The following is an 18,131-nucleotide window of genomic DNA, read 5'->3' as shown; positions in this document are numbered from 1 at the left end:
CGTGTTCACGCGACAAAGTTGAGAAATGTTTAACTTTATGTAAATTATGAGCAACATTTGGGATCGACTACCAATGAGAACAAAGCAGGGGAGTTCACATCATCTGTCTCTCGTCAGTTACAGGAGTGGACGCTACTCATTTGTTTACATTATGACAACTTGATATAGAAACGCTTCTTTTGAAAGAGACGAGCGACACTCAGCGACAAAGTCGCTTATAATGTGAATGTACCTTTATGTATCGCGTAAGCAGGGCGAAAGGTCACGCATGACGTATACAAAACTACCGCCCCAGTCTTTACAAGTGTGGAGAAAGAGGACCGTTCCGACATTGTTGTATATGGAATGATACTAATTAATGTCTTTGTGTCAGTTTATTGTTTAAAATGATCTGCAAATGTGTGTTTCACATATGGCGAGTGCAACATGAGAATTATGGTGTAAAAGTGCTTATTTTTGGTATTGTTTAGTACGGAGCCCTTTGAAGTTGCATTAAAACTGCAATTTTAAACTGCACTGAAATTGTAAACTGTTGGGGTCCAATAAAGTCTATTAAATTGAAAAAGATTCTGAAATGTTTTCCTAAATAAAATTCTTCTTGACTAAACAAATAAAGACATAAACAACCTGGATGACATGGGGGTGAGTAAATTATCGTTATTTTATTTTTATGAAAGTGGAATATTCCTTTAATTCATGGGATTGTAAGCATCATAATTATTACTTTAAGTTTTTAACATTAAAGTTAAAAGTATTTTATCAATTACAGTATTTGTACACACCTTTTCATATTGATACACAGTAATAGGGATCTAAAAGTATCCTAGCCGTGACATCATTTCCTGTTTACTTGTCAAACTACACTACGGTGACTTTTGAGGAAACCATTTCTCCAGATTATCATGATGCTTTTTAGTATTCCTTACAATAACAGGAAATCCACAATGACTTTATTAACTTGAAGGGATAGTTCACCCAAAAAATGATTTACTCGGTTGTAACCAAACCGTTCATAGGCCCCATTGACTTCTGTAGTAGGAAAAAGAATACTATGGAAGTTAATGGAGCCTCCGATGGGTTTGGTTACAAATTTTCCTCAAAATATCTTTCATGTTTATCTAAACAAAGATGTTTTTACAGGTTTGTGAGTATATGATGTATATGATGCCAGAATTTTCATTTACGTTTTAAATGGCATATTTTTATTGATTTTCATGTATGAATATGTCAAACACAAAACCTTATTGATTTTTAACCCTTAAATGCATGAATGCTTTATTATTACATATTCAGGTTTTTAATGACCTGGGATTTGTATTTAACATGACTGGATCTCTAAACTGCCCAAATAGTACAAAACTGTCCTAAACTAAACTAAAGCATGTTTTGTTATACTTTGAAACATTTTTTTTTATAAAAATATACAGGGTTAAAGTTCCACACTAATAATTCAGTCACCATAATAGCAAGAGCACTGCAACATTTGTATCAAATAATTTCAGTCCATACATTCATATATTCATCCATTCATGCATTTTCCAAACCCACTTATACAAGGTCAGGAGAGGGTTTTTTGAAGATGAAGTACATTCTGTATGGATGATCAGTCCATTGCAGGGCACTTAAAGGGACACACATACATTTACAGACACACACTATCGCACCACAAACCTAAGGGCAATTTAGTAACTTCGATATACCTCATTTACATGTTTTTAAACTGTGGGGGGAAACTCACGAACCAGACGGACACACGCTAACACGGCGACAACATGCAAACAACATATAGAAAGGCTCCCTGGCACAACCAAGGAACCCTCTTGCTGGGAGACAAAAGTGCCAACCACTAAACCACTGTGTAGTTTTATGAAAGAATAAAGCATGAAAAAAAAATGTATTTCTTTAATTAACATTATTATTTTTAACTTACCTTAAATTAATTATAAAACAGATTGTGTTCTATGTTTTAAAGCTGGAGGTCTAATAAACAAGGGGGAGTATAGGGAATGATGCGCTGGGTCACTAAGACCCGTTATGCATTTAAGAGTTGCTTTAAGTATTTTTCTCTGCAATATAACCTGTAGTTTTGTAAAGCCAATTGTATTTCAAAAGGTTTTGTTTTAAAATATTCACATTGGTAGACTCAGGGGAAAGCATTTAAAATTCCCATAACATTTGGGGTTTCGGGTTTGCATAGTCTCACAAGAGCTTTGTAATTCATTATCAAAACTGGGATTGAAACAAGAGTTGTAAATCTCTTCTTTAAAGCACTCATTTATCACTATGACAATCACAAAATTAAAGACTGTTAAAGTCATTTTCTCACAGTTATGTATAAAGAATTGACTTGCCAAAATATATAACTCACTGATCATGATCAGTCTCGAAAATCTCATTAACCGTTGCTTCTGGTTCTTATTTCATCACTAAACATATTTTCTCAGTCGTAGCATAGTTGTTAGTGGCTTATGTGGCAGAAGCAGGTTGGAATCCAGTCTACAACATCACTTTCTCTATCTAAACCTGATTTCTTGTATCGGCACTCTAAAAAAATAATTTATGCTGTGGATTTCCACTTTTTTGCCACTTATTGGAATAAAGGAATGTGTTAATGGTGTTAAACACTCATCATTCGTCAGATGCAGGTGGAATGTTACTGAAGCAACCCTAGTTGGTGCACACTGTGCGATTTCAGCCAGGATTTAGCTGTCTGGGAAAAAAATTGAAATCCTGGAATCCCAGGCTAAAATATGCTGTCTTTGATCGCTAGTTTGAGATGTTCACAGACAGCTGATTAATGACCGTTGCGATCAAAATGATCCTCCGACAAAATTCTGGCAGTGTCATAAATTTTGAGATACAATCCTGCTGTGTGACATCTCCCTACGACAATCGGCAGCTCAATAACCAATAGAAGCACAGAAACCGATGACACAATTAGTGCGGCGACAACAACAAATCAACGCAGACAAATGTAAAAACAAATCAGGTAGACTGTACAGCAGGAAGAGAAACTTGTGGAGTTATGGAAACAATAAAGAGTGTTTGTACAGCGTGTCATCGCCACTGTACCATGATAGGATAAAAATCCTAGCTAGCAAAAATTGTGCGGGCCGAAAGCGGAACGATTAAGGCTGGAACAGTCGGCCGATCCTCGGCATGAATCTAGGTCCGATTGCTCTGCGAGCGCTCGGTTTTAACGCGGCCCGAACACACGGCCGAGTTTTAACGTGGCACTCGGTTAAGAACACAACCTGGGAGTGAAAACATATAGTCAAAATCTATTAGCCATATAAAGACATATAACATTCATTAATTTTCATACTTAAATAATTAGTACACAGTAGAGGAGAAAGTAAAAATTTGGCTTTAAGCCTGTGATGGAAGAGATTGTCTAGACCAAGTTTTCCCTCTGAGACCCTCCTGTCTCCCGGGGCAACAGAAATGTGGATTTTGGATGCTGGAAAAATTGTTAAATTATCAGACCATGCTTCACATTTCTTAGTATCACAGACTATAGGATCTGCTCTGTTAAGTTAAAGACTAACCACAGCAAAATGCTATCAAGTCCTAATGTTTTAGTAAATCACAACCGTGTGACAAAAGGTAAATGATTTGGTAGTCTGTGTCTTGACAAATTTGCATATTAACATTTGTTAAGAAACTATTCTGCTTCCATTTATTCTGATAAGTCTTAAAAAAACACACGTTTAATAGATTGATATTTTCCATGTAACTCCTGTAAAAGGTGGGAGGCCTGGTGAAGTAACTTTAAGTGAGCGCATTCATTAAACTACAAGTTGACAGTGGTAACTGGGAAACTAACAAATATTATATATTACTTGTATGTGTCCCTGAAAAGCTTTAGTCTGTGTTGCTGTGAAATGCCCTTGGGCTTGGATCTTGTGGGATCTTTTACAAAAAAACAATACTCACACCTTGTGAGAGCTTTATAAAAACTGTCCAATTGCCAAATGGTGATTTGTTCGGACGTTTGACCTATTTTTCCGATTTCCCTCATTTAATTTCATCTTGTTAATTTCTCATGTTCTTCAAATTACCCTGAAATCATTAGGGACGAGACAATAATCTCCCCCAGCTCTCAGAGATAATATACTTTTAGCAGAGCTCCCCACTTGCATATCACTTGTTGAATGGGATTTTTTCCAGATGGTCAAGAGATCAAATAAATTATAAGCACCTCTGATAAAACTTCTATTTTAGTTCCACTCTTGTCACCTTTTCTGGCATCAATGTAAACTCCCCTTTGAGCTAAATCTCAGGATAAGGTCCAGTTTCGTGGAGTCTCGTTTGCCGTGCAACTAATCAGGCTCCAGTGCCCGAAATAAACTCCATCAGGAAGACGTAACTGCTGAAGCCCAATTAGGTTCACATCAAAGCAGCATTTTCAATACTTCCCATTGGCATTTCAAGTTGCGCCAGTGCTTTCATCTTGTCGTGTGTCCCAACTGGTCTCAGCTCATAGACAGAGTCAGGAAGTCATCGGGAACGCCTGGCACGTTGATGCTCAAGGGACGGCGCGGCTGCGCTGGGCATCCCAGCGACCCAGAAAGAGGATCCGACCGGATTCCTCACAACTAAAATCAAAAGCGTTTAATTTTTATAGGACTTGATAACAAATCTTCTGGCAGAGGTGAGGGTTCCACTCGCAAAGATAAAACAAACCTTTTCTGGATTGTCATATTTTAATTTGAAAGAAAAGTCAACATTAGCACATTTAATTTATATTATAAACAATATGCAACATTATCCATCTGATCTTTACTTTCCAGATGAATCTGTTTAACCACTTGTTGCCTATAGAAGCAAAAGCTTCCTTTGGTTACACCAGCCATGAGAAACTGCTGATGTGGATTGTTTTGGAAAAGTGCTCCGGCGTCGCTGTCACACGTCTCATCCATTAGCCCAACAGAAAGAGGGGAAATGATGCGGCCCACCATTCTCTCCTTGCGCTGGAGAGAGATTGCAGGGTCGGAGGAGGTGTTAGGGAGCTTTTGAGGTGGTGCACCCTAGGAAAGCACTGGCGTCAAGGGGCTTCCCTCCTCCCCGTGGGGCTGTGATAGGCTGGGTGGCAGGAGGGTGGGTCGAAGGATGAGGCTGCGGTTGCGGGGGGAGGGCGGCGGCTGGGCCGGGCTCCCTTCTGCCCTCTCGCTGACAGGATCTGGTCAGTGTCCTGCCGCGGAGGGTCACGGCCCAGCTTACGAACACAAACTTATCTCCAGTGCATCAGCTGGGCCGCCTGCGCAGTCAGCCTGTCTCCACAGCAGGCTGCGCTCTCTTTCCTGCAGCGGAGGTGGGGGGATACTTCGGTTGAGGAGGGTGACAGGGAAAGAGAGAAAGAGAAGGTCTTAAGGGAGGAAGGGGGAATAGAATGGGAAACCAAGGATCTAGGTCCTGCCAAGTCGCTGAGCTACATGGAAAACACGAGCTCCCTCCAGGGTAACAGGCCCACTTCTGAATTTCAGCAAACAAAAATAACTCCAATACGGCCATTCCTCCACTTTTTTCTTTAAGTCGGACAGAATTCCCAAATGCAGACAAAACTTATTCTGGACCCTGGACTGTCTTGCTAATGCGTTGCTAATTTGCTCTTGTGTTACAAGCGAAGAAACTTAATAATTCTGTTTTGCCCAAGTTATTCATCATTCTTCTCTTCACAGATGATGACCTTTAGGTGACCAATAGTGAAGCTCAACTCTGGCCCTTCTGGAGACTTATTTCATCATTTGAGCGGCGTATGATTAAATTCTCATGACCTAATGCATTGTAGAATGCTTTGGATCTGGAGTTAATGTTTTCTTCTTTCTCTTCTTTCCCCAATCTACTCCCACCCTTTCTTCAGCAGAGCAAGGGAACGCCGACTGTGTCTGCCCAGTAGAAAATGACAACTTCATTAGAAGTGCTTGGACAGAGGAGAGAGTGGGAAAACAAATGAATGCAAGCAGTGCTGATGGAGTGCAGTGAAGCTGGCTAACTTAGAGAACTTCTATTTGCCAAAACCGTGTCTGCGTTACTTTAACCCAGACGAGAGAGACTTAGAAGATGATGTATGGCTATCTGATGGGAGGAGCATTGTGCAAGGTGTGACTGAGTTTGTCTCTTTTTAACAAGATGTTTTAAGTAGAGGATTAGCATATATGACCTGCACTGGTCATGAACAAAGGCACCAGATGTTACTTTGCACTCTTGAGAAGATACAGATACTCTTAAAGGTGTCACATAGAAGAAGGGGGATGCCTTTATTAACCTTACAAAATCTATAAATCAAATAGTAATTTATTTTTTATTTTTTGACTATTATATTCATGCCTGATGAAGGTCAGTGGACCAAAAAGTTGCTATTGTTATTAAATATTCAAGCAAGTATTATTGTGCGGGATTTGATATATATATATAAACCCTGACACATTTTTGGTGAAGAACAACACAACAGCTGCCCTAATTTGAAGCCCTTGTGTAGGTTTTTCTTTGTTGATGTATTAAAAACAGGAAGTTGGAGTTTAGGGGCAGTCTTATTTGATTGGATAAAAAATTGTAGTGCATGATGAGTCATCAACATGTCCTTTATATGCAAGAAAGAAACTTTACATTTTAAATGTGTATAAATGCAAAACGTTTACATTAAAGGGCATAATTACTTCAAAGACCAAAACTCAATTTTAATTTAATGGGGTTTAAAATGAGTATTAACAATTTATTTTATGTCATCAAATGCTGCAGGTACTTTCTGATGTGGACTTTCTTTCTCAAAATAGTATTTTTGCAAATAATGTCTAACAAAATTCAGGAAAACAGTCAGAGATTGTTGGATTAAATGCGAAAGTTTCTTGAACCCTCATGTTTGATTATTATGGGAAATGTTTTGTTAATGTCAGTGGTAAGTAAAAAAATAGATATTAGATAGAATATTAGATCGATAGAATAGATTTTTTTTGCAGTAAAGAATTTTGCTGGTATTTACATTTAAGGGGAATTTTGTTATTTAAAGGGGACATATCATGAAAATCTGACTTTTTTCATGTTTAAGTACTATAATTGGGCCCCCAGTGCTTTTATCAACCTAGAAAATATGAAAAAGATCAATTCAGTAACTTAGTTTTGGTAAACCATTCTCTGCAAGCAAAAATTGATAATTAAAATTTGGCTCCCCTGATGATGTCAGAAGGGGATAATACCGCCCCTTAATCTGAACTATCCAACCACAGCACTGACAATTAGTGCAGGGATCAGCTCATTTGGTATTTTGAGCTTAAACTTCAAATAGTACTCTGGGGACACCAGAGATTTATTTGACATTTTAAAGAAGTCTTGTGAAATATCCCCTTTAAATTTAAAACATTTATCCTTTGAAGCTATCAAAGATTTCTGGCATGTTTTTGCTGCTAAATTCCTCACAGTACCACCAAAGAAAACATTATCTTTAATAGTATGTTTAATTGTAAAAAAAAGTTTATTTTAGTCTTTGTGATAGATTTTGTAAAGTTAGCGAAATTACTGATTTTGTCTATGGTGATTTTTATACTTTATCATTAAATACAAAAACAGATTTTGCAGGAATTATTGTAGCATCACAAGACATCTTACTTTTTTATGTGTACATGGTGATTCTTGCAAAATTAGACTTATGAGGTGTCATGAAACATTTTGATAAAAAAAGTAAATGCAAAGTAAGAGTATCAAAATAAGAGTTACAAACATCACTTCATGTACTATTTTGCACCTGATTTCAAATGACATCATACAAACCAATTTTGCTGTTTTTTCCACATTTAAGGGAAAAATTTTCATTACAGCAACGTGTCCACTGGATTTGGGTTCTTTGACATGGAAATATTTATAATTAAAAAATCTAAAAAATAAAAAGCTTCAGTGCATGTTATACTATAAACATTTACACTAAAGAAACATGTGGTATTTGGTAATCATTGGTAAATGTAGAGACAATAATAAGGAATATAAATGTGTCCAAGACCAATTTTCTCATCCTCCGCAACAATTTTCAAACATTGTTAAGGAATTAACATAAAAAAAAAAATAGTTGGAAGGGACATAATTGACTGTGACACTCAAGATGGCTGTAAGCAGTTCTTATTTTTTCTCTCCAGATAAAACTTGAAATTTTGTTTGTCATAGTACCTAGACAACTTTTTAGTTCTCATTACCGAAACATGAGTTTGTAAATGCATATATTTAATTTAATATCATGTTACGGTAATGATAATTTTTGATAATGATAATCTAAAAATTGTAAATAATTATATTTTTTAAATCCTATAAAAATAATGTAAGTTCAGTTATAGTAAGGTCAGACCTTATATGTGCAAAAAAATTTGCTTTAAAGGCTTTTTAAAAATCTGATGCTGGAGTCTGGACACCTTCTAAATCTGGATTTCGTGAGAATCACCCAATTGTGTCCTCTATTTAGACATTTTTAACATTTCTGTCCATTAGTCCTTTGTAAATGTTATTTACTTATTCATGTTTTGTCCTTTATGTCTACACAAAACATTAGAACTTGTTTGTTTAATTTGCACAAATAAATTTTTTTAATACACAAAACATCTGTTTTCACAAATTATATAACTAAATCAAGACATATGCTACTGATCTGCCATTTTGAGAGTGATTAACCTGGATTTCAGTCTATGGGGCTCAGGAATGCCACAAAAAGGGTAGTAAAGGTCATTTGTTTCATGTTTCATGATTTGAATTACAAGTTGTATAAGGCAGAGGATCAGGCTGTGTCAAGAAAGACCACAAACCATAGACTGTCCTGCATCTCATAAAGCCCTTCTGACAAGACCGTACAGACAGGTCACTGTATTACCAACTGTATCCAAATCACCCATCTGATAACTAAACATGAAATAGGTCTCTCTAGAATAAGTACTTAAATTTTAACCAGTAGGACTACACAATGTGTTTTACTTTATTCAGCTAAAAATCTTTATGATGCATGTGATCACACATCAGGTGATCATGACAATGCGTGACAGTACAGCATTGCTGAACATACTGTGAATATACTTAATTGCAAACATGTTTACAATACGTGCGCACAAGTTTATTTCCAGAACAACCTAAATTTAAAACATATTTCGACACTCCAGCGTTTACATTTGTCAGACATTTAAAGCAAATTGGAGTGAGGCACATTTTCTCAGTTCATTCTTTCCTAGGAATCAAACCCATGACTCTTTTGTTGCTAGCGCCATGCTCCACCAGTTGAGTAACAGGAACACCCACACCAAGAGGTCAGTTGATTTCATATTGTTCTACCAGCATATCAATGAATTATTGTGGCCATTAAACATGACTTAATGTAATTTGGGGAAGCTTTAATAAAAACGTCAAACCACTTCGCAGTTTATGACTCATCACAGTGATTTAGATCTCTATTCACACATTGAGGTTGTAGCTTAAACCTCCTTACAAAAACCCATTTTTTTTTAGCATTCCCCTAAACTTCATTATTTGTAACAAACTTGTGAGTCGAGGGAACAGGGGGAGAGGCAGAGATGAAATAGAAGGAGCTCAAGCTCAGCGTACATTCTGTCCTGACCGGTTGGGGCGTGTGCTGCGTGCTTTCCACCACCGTTGGTTCCAGCAGGTACCAGGCACGGTGAAAGGCTTCAGCCCGGCAGCGCTGACCCAAGACACCCTCAATAGTGATGGATTCTCTACTCCTCCAGCTAGCTCCTCTGGGCCAGAACCGTGAGCTGGCCTTCACATTCCTATTTATCAGCATTTACAGTAAATGCATAAATGTGCACTAAAAGAGAGATTAACATAGTGACCTGATGTAAGTTTATTTTGTAACTGCAAAGGTTTAATGGGGCGTAGAGAGTACAGGATGTTTCAAAAGCGGTCTTCAACAACTCGCTTTTTTACACAAAGTTAATGCTTTATAATAACAGTTTAAAATACTGTGTAAGAGGAACAATAATATTGTGTTTCATTCAAATAGACTACAGTAAATCATCCACAATTCTGGTGTGATTTGGATAGTTAAATGTGTTGCTATGTGGTTGCTAGGGCTAGAGCATTGCCCAGGACTCCCTGAAAGAGGAGATTTCTTTAATCTCAATGGGACCTTCCTGGAAAAAATAAAGGTTAAAAAATGATTTCATGTTTATATGGGGTTTTTTGGACCACCACTACATACACTTCCAAAAAAAAAAAAAAAATGCAGCACGACCTTAAAACAACTTGTATTTTCAAGTCAATTCAACCTACTGTTTTAAGTTTTTGACATAACTTAAAAATTCTAATTTAATTTGTTTAACTTAATAAAAATATGTGTTGATTTGACAAAAATGCTGCATATTTTTTTACAGTGTAGCCTCTGTGGTTCCTTCAATGTAATTCTATGGAAATCTCTTGAATTTTATAATTTTAACAAGAACAATTAACTGAAAATGCAATCTATTAAAGTGTCAAGATTTTCAGTATCACTCATGCATAAACAGTAAGAAACATGCTACAACTGAAGTTAAATACTTTGGGTTTGGAGTGATACAATGAATAATTGTGATGTTTGCCATAAACAATATTAAAGGCGGGGTGCATGATCACTGAAAGCCAATGTTTGAAATCACCAAAACAAACGCGCCCCTACCGCAGTAGAATCTGGACCTTCTTTTGATAGACCCACCCCACACATACGTAACCCAGGCAACGATGTTGGTTAGTAGACACGCCCCCTACTGCTGATTGGCTACAAGTGTGATTTGGTACTTGGCCAGACTCCCTTTTCCATAGCATTTCTCAAAAATCGTGAACCCTGCCTTTAAACAAAATGGTCAAAAAATTGTCCCAACCAGTCACTGGGCCAGTACCCTTTCACAATGTACATATTTTAATCTAAAAAAAAATCATATTAGTACCTCAGAGGTAGATACAGTAGTCTATTAGTACCTCAAAAGTACATAATAGTTCCTCAAAGGTACATCTTAGTACCAAATGTATATACATCTTTACATAATGGTACATATTAGGACATTTTTAAAGGGTACTGCCCCAGTGACTGCTTGGGACCATATTCCTCTGACAGTGTATTTATTTATAGTCAAAGGACAGGTAACAGACATTGCTTAAAGGGATTGTTCACCCAAAAATGAAAATCTGTCATCATTTTCTCACTCTCATGTTGTTACAAACCCGTATAAATTTCTTTGATCTGATAAACACAACAGAAGATATTTTAACAAATGTTTGTAACCAAAACCCCATTTACTTCCATAGTATTCTTTTTTCCTACTATATGTAAGTAAATGGGGTCCACGAATGATTTGGTTACAAACATTCCTTAAAATATCTTCCTTCGTGTTCATCAGAACAAAGAAATTTATACAGGTTTGTAACAACATGAGATTTTCATTTTATTTTTTATTTTTTTGGGTGAACTGTCCCTTTAAGGTCAAACTGCTTACAGAGACCTGATAAGTGAAACATTTACAATATTTGGAAAGGGGAGGTCTATGACCTAAATGTCAATGAAAGATTATCTTTTATGAAGCACTTCACAAATTCACCTGCCCAACCTGATCTCACAAAATACGTGAAATAGTCACGCATTATTTTGCTCAGTTTTGCGTGACATTGTCACGTATTTCCACCATATTACGTGCCCCTGACACGACTTCTTTTCCGTGACAGTTTCACGTATTGGTTACTCAACTGTTTTTCCTATTTTCTTACAATTTTCGCTTCGGTTTGGGGTTAGAACAACCTTCTGTTACATAAAATGACATCCTTACCCAAACCCAACTCTAACCCCAACGTCAGGCGACGATGGTTTAAAAAGCATACGAATTTTTTTTATAAACCAATACATTAAGTGACATCCTAACGCAAACAGCAAATCTAACCCCAAACCGAAGCGAAAATTGTTTAAAAATAGGAAAAACAGTTGAGTAACCAATACGTGAAACTGTCACGGAAAAGCAAGTCGTGTCAGGGGCACGTAATATGGTGGAAATACGTGACAATGTCACGCAAAACTGAGCAAAATAATGCGTGACTATTTCACGGATTTTTGTGAGATCATGTTGCAACTGCCCGTCTAGTCAATGGACATAATGGTAGACGAATTTGAATAATGATTGACAGGACCGAATGATCAGACTCCTTACAAATGTTTACTTCGTATCAATTGAAAATCCTGTCAACTATTATTTTGACAGATTTTTTTAACACACACACCATGACAAAGCGTTCTCATGGCATTGAAATGCAAAGGTCTCTTCTTCGTATATGCTGACTCCTATTGTGCTCCTTCCTCTAGTTACCGACTCCTGTACTTGACCACTCACACGTGTAGACTTTCCCTCACTGTATATAGGCTGCATGCTGTTACAGTAAAACATCGAGTCTATATACTGACCTTCCCTCTGAACCTACTGCTGCTGTTTCACCTCACACTTCCCTCATAAATCCACCACAATGTTTCCTCTCAGCCACACAAATGTGGCCCCATTTGTGGCCTTTCATTGTTTCATCCAGTTGACCCCATCCTGCCAGGCTTCTTGTTACCTGAAATCAAAATATTCTCCCAACAGTTATTCTTCAAAGACCTGGTCGTGTTTTCTCCCCTCGGAAGTGGTTTCGATTGAATGTGATGTGTTTTTATTCCACAAACGTCGTTATGTGTTTACATATTTCCAATGAGTGGATGGTAAATGTCATTTTCTTGAACTCTGAGTGAAAGTGGATGCCAAAACGTCTCTTCTAATGGCGATGCCTTGGATAAACAACTTAAGCCAACGTGACAACCGCACTTATAGTCTGAGTGGAATTAAATATGGTTTTATCTCTGTCAAAGTCATAAAGCATGTAAAAGCACCAGGCAGATCACTTTATTAGAGGACATATTTTACCACAGTCAGACAATGGGTGCCCCAACATTGCTCAAGCTCTCTTCAAGTGAATGTTTTCATTTTGAGCTGAACAGAAAAGTATGTTATCTCAGGCCTGCTTTCCTCCACACAAGAGAAGAGAAAACAAATACTGATATAAAACTATTTACAATCCCATTTTGACTAAATTATTTAATGTTCTGGTTATGCATAAGAGTGATAGTGTGATTTTACAGTAAGACCTCATCAGAGAGATTTAAGTCGTGCCTCAGAGGTCACAGCTTCACATGTACCACATGATCATCCAATCTCAATCACAGTGTGGGAATTTAGCTTGGTATTATTTTATATTTTATATAATATTAAAAGATTCTTTATTTGCCCTGAATATACAACATTAACACAAATTATTAGATATTTTAAAGAAATGTGAACTTTTATAGAAACATGGCAGCTGGCTTTTATAAAATGATAATGTCATTTCTGAGGAATTCTGACTCATGCCAGAAACACTTCAGACTTGTGAGGGGTGAGGAGGGGCTAAATAACTGTTGTGCGATCTCATAGGGTTGTATATGTGTTCAATGCTTCTGCACTACACTGCTTGAGTAAATGAAAACTTTAATTTTCTTATTCAGTTACCATGTATTGTTTATTTTAGTTGACCACTACAGTACACAATTATTGACTTATATATTTTTTTTACTATTTATTTAGTGTCTTCTTAACTCATCTCAGACCAAAATGGCAGGCATGTGTCTTCAGCTGAAGTGGCTAATATAAATCTCTCCTGTGTGAGGGCCCAATCTGACCCGTGCGGTTGGCCCCCATGAGCCTTTGTTTGGCAGTCGCCTCTGCCTCTCCTTTCATCCTCCCCTGAGATAAATCCCTTGATGGACTCTTCTAGGCTCTGGTTGAGAGTGCAGTGCAGTGCCGCCATCATACATCACAGTGCGTTTGATGTGGGGCTCCGTGGCCCATGGGTGGGCTGAAGATGGGCTTCCTTACAGTTCCCCATTATCAATCCTGCCGTCTGACCACCACAGATCACCAACAATAACATCAGCGTAAGGCTATGTGATGTTGAGGAGACGATTCTTCATTGGACGTCACAGCAAAAGCTCCTGGCAGTATATAAATCACAACCTTAATTTGTTTGTGATAAAAACAATTTTACTCTTGCTGTAAAAAAAGACTGGCATTATCTGGTTCCACAACTTTTAAGCCATTTTGTAATAAAACTTTAAAAGACTAATGAACTGTAAGTATGCTGTATATTGTAGCAATTACTACGCTTTGTTAATGTATACTAGTAGGCTTTTCTGTAGAATTACGATGAATTGATAAACTGTAGTAAAATATACTTTAATATTTACTATGGTAAGGTTAAAAAAAACTACTACAGTATTTTACTATAGACTATACTAAACATAGCCTACTACAGTTATTTATTTATTTAAGTTATAGGCGCATCAAATGAGTCACATTTCCTACCTCCTGACTCTGAGGCCAACTGATAAAAACATCACTTTCACTTTCAGTTCCATAAGAGTCCAGCAGCTTATATTTTCCATCACTGTCAGATACATGCAACAAAAGTTACTATTGCTGTTCCTTGTCACTTTCCTCCAGCATGTACTGTCGAGGTTGCAACACCGCGTGCATCATGACCCACAATGAGGTGCCAAAATCACTTGAGGGTACGGAAACCCCAGACAAACAGCGGAAGTGCTGCATTTCACGCGGAGGGACAGAGAGTCTGAGCTCTGTGATTTGGGGATGAGATTAACCTGGCTGAGAGTCGCTCAATTGTTGCTGCTGACAGCGCCGTAGCCTCAGAAACCGCCGTGAAAAATTTTAATATTTTCCATGGCAAAGGAAGTAATAAAAGTAATAAAACAATACAAATGTGCGAGTAAGTGAAACAAATTAAGAGTTAAAGGCGTTCTTGTTTTATTTGATGGGAGCAGAGGTGTATAATACTTAAGTATTTTAGTCACATTTTCCAAGCATCTGTGCTTTATCGGAGTGTTTGTCTAGGGAAATATTTTTACTTTTCTTTACTAAAAAATGTTCACTACATTCTAAAGCATAGAATCATACTGTGTATTCATTATATATTGCATATTAAAATTGATTTAATGCCTAATTACATAAAAATGGTGTATTTTTACTTTCTTGAGTAAAAGTACGAAAATAATTTTTACTTAAGTAAAAGTACAAAATATTACTAGATGTTTAATGTTCTTAAATATTAAATTTAAACCAAAAACTTGAAATGATGAAATGTAGTGAAGTAAAAATTGAGATATTATGTTTTGGAATGTATGTTTTCAAAAGAAAAACACTTAAAAATTACTTTTATGTAGAAAGTAAAAATACTTAAGTGCTATACAACTCTGGATGGGAGACTTTGGCTATCCACTCTGAAAACCATGACTGATGTAGTTTTTGGCAAAAATGGGGAAAAGAGACAAGTTACACCTTTTGCGCGATTTTTATTCTTCATCTGTATAGGCCTATCTGTCATTACCATAACACAGTGAACTCATGTTAAAATAATGTCATTGACCCGAGGGCTTCTGACCGCTTAAGGTTATCAGTGTGGAACGCAAATGGACCACACACTGATACTGCAGCAGTCTTGTAGTCCACGAATATTATAAGATTAGTGGACCTATTTATTAGCAGGATCAACTGATCGACTGACCAAGAAGTACAATATGCTTCTGCTTTCTAAAGTCAGATGAGCGGATGAGAGTTGCATAATTATTCACTACTGCACACATAAAAAATATGGTAAGCGTGTGTCGTCTCAGTAACGTCTGGACGGAACTTAACTTCCGGTCACTGTTTAATGGTCTGGAAAGTGGCTAAATTGAACTATAGAACAAAAACCTCGTCAAAAATAACAGATGTTTTGGTTTCCCAAAGACAACAGCTATCATGGATCGCGATCTATGTGTTTGGCAGCCGATCTAGTTAACCTGGTATACATATAGTAGGCTATGTACACACTAACGTTAGCTCAGTGTAGTTTTTGATACGCTTTAGCTATTTAAACTAAGATCTACGTCTTGGTTATTTTGCTTGTTCATTTCAAATAACGTTAAACTAAGGCTACGTTTACACGGAAACGATCTGAAAAGAAAACGCAAAAGTGGCGTGGCGTTATCACTTTTTATTCCGTGTTATACGAGCGTTTTGAGGGGGATATCTGCGTGCATACGGTGATGCAAAAGTGTGTGATATTCAATGTAGTATGCACTCCAGGCGGTTAGGTTGCAATGTGAAACACTGACACACAACAACACCAAGTCCGCACGCCTGCATACAACCTCATTCCTTGTTCTCCCAGGTCTCGTCCAAAGCCGTCTGATTTGCCTCCGACGAATGGCGCATCAACAATTTGATGGAGGTAATTAATGCACCTTCTCTGATCAGTAATACTAGCTGTGAATATTTCGTACAACTGCTGGAAAGATTTATAAGAGCTGCTACGGCAACTTGAAGGTCCGACGTATGGAAATAATCCGACATGTTTGTTGTTATTTTTTCTGAACTGGTGCATGCCTGTGACGTAAACACGTACGCGACGAGAGCCACCGTGAGCAAACTTTTGCATTTTTACCCTTTAGACGGGAACGCGACAGTAGAACGTTTTTAAGATTTCCACTCTGGAAGGTGGTTTCATTTTTTTGCGTTTTTAAGCCCCAAAACGCTGTCGCCATGTAAACGAAAGGCACATCCGATAAAATATTTTTATGTTTTCACCCTCGAGCGTTCTCGTGTAAACAGGCCCCAGGACTCTCTTTTTATTGATTCTTTGTGGGAGTTTACCGGAAGTTACGTTTGTTCCACGAAAGCCATTTGTTTATGTTGTTACTGCTAAAACATTTATGCTTTATTTTATAGGCTACTGTAAAAATTCCTTAATTATATAGTGTTTGAATCTTGGCATAATAAATAGGTATGTACTACAGTTTATGAATTTACTATAGCTAATAGTACAGAATAATATACATTAACAAGTACTGAGCATATTAATGATGTGATTTTATGTTCATTTCTGTTTTTGTTTTGTTTGTTTGCTATTTTTAGTATGAATTTGATTACGTTGTGGAAAGCACATAGGTCAATGTCTGTTGTTTTTAATTGTGCTATACAAAAAATTGTCATAAATATGTCACAGTAAATACTGACATATAGACCTACCACAATCTTGTGTCATGTGAGATTTTTATGTAATCTTTCCTTTACTTTTGCTTTGTATTACCCTCTTTATAATAATCCCATATTACCTAAACATATTCCTGTTGCTATAAGAGGAGCATTACATTGGCACTGCAAAGGCCAATATGTAATGCAAACTGAAATACTAAAAAAACATAGCTTAAATGCACTTTGGATATAAAGCTTCTGCATAAGGCATTAAAAAAAATGTTAAAAAGCACAATATACTGCTTACATATATCCATCAGTAGTTGGCATTCAACATTAGGTTTTATAAGATCATAAAGTGTCATTTATAGAAGATTCCGATTATGTAATAAAATGGTTTTAAAAAATCTCTTGCGTGTCCTCCTCAGAAACTGATTGAGTAAGAATTCCAGAGTATCTGTTACACATGACAAATGAACTTGAATCTACAACATTTCATCACTGGTTTATTCCACCTACTTCATTCAGCTCATCAAGGGAATCTCTCAAAAACCATTACCAGGATAAAAATCCTGTTTACACTACAGCGCCATCTAGTGGAAATCGAGCGAAATGCTCACTGCGGCATGGAAAGGCCTGTAGTGGCAAACGCCATTCATCAGATCAAAACAAAGTAGAACGCAGATAAATCAAATACATACCAAAGACATTTGATTAAAAACTAAATTTAATTCAATGTAAAAATACATTTAATTAAATGTCCTTGTTGTTTTTTTACGTTCACTAAATACCTGTGCGGTTCGTAAAACAAACTCGACATTTCGTCCACCAATTTGTTTACATGCATATGCATTAAATTAATGAACCACTAGATGGCATTATCTCTTTGAAAATAACTGCGATCAAACAGCCAACCAGGAAGTTACAGTACAGTGTCAGTTACTCTTGTAATAAATTGTGCCAGCATGTGAAATTTCATGATTTCTCGTTATTTTTGTAATGTTGTTAGAAAGTCGGTCAAGTTGCAATTTATAATATGCACTGAATTGTTATTATATTATTATGGATCTATTTCTGTAAATATTATTTTTG

This window comes from Paramisgurnus dabryanus, chromosome 6 (assembly GCF_030506205.2).
Source record: "Paramisgurnus dabryanus chromosome 6, PD_genome_1.1, whole genome shotgun sequence".
Classification (NCBI taxonomy): Eukaryota; Metazoa; Chordata; class Actinopteri; order Cypriniformes; family Cobitidae; genus Paramisgurnus; species Paramisgurnus dabryanus.
The sequence above is the reverse complement of the archived record's forward strand: the minus strand, read 5'-3'. Positions refer to the sequence as shown.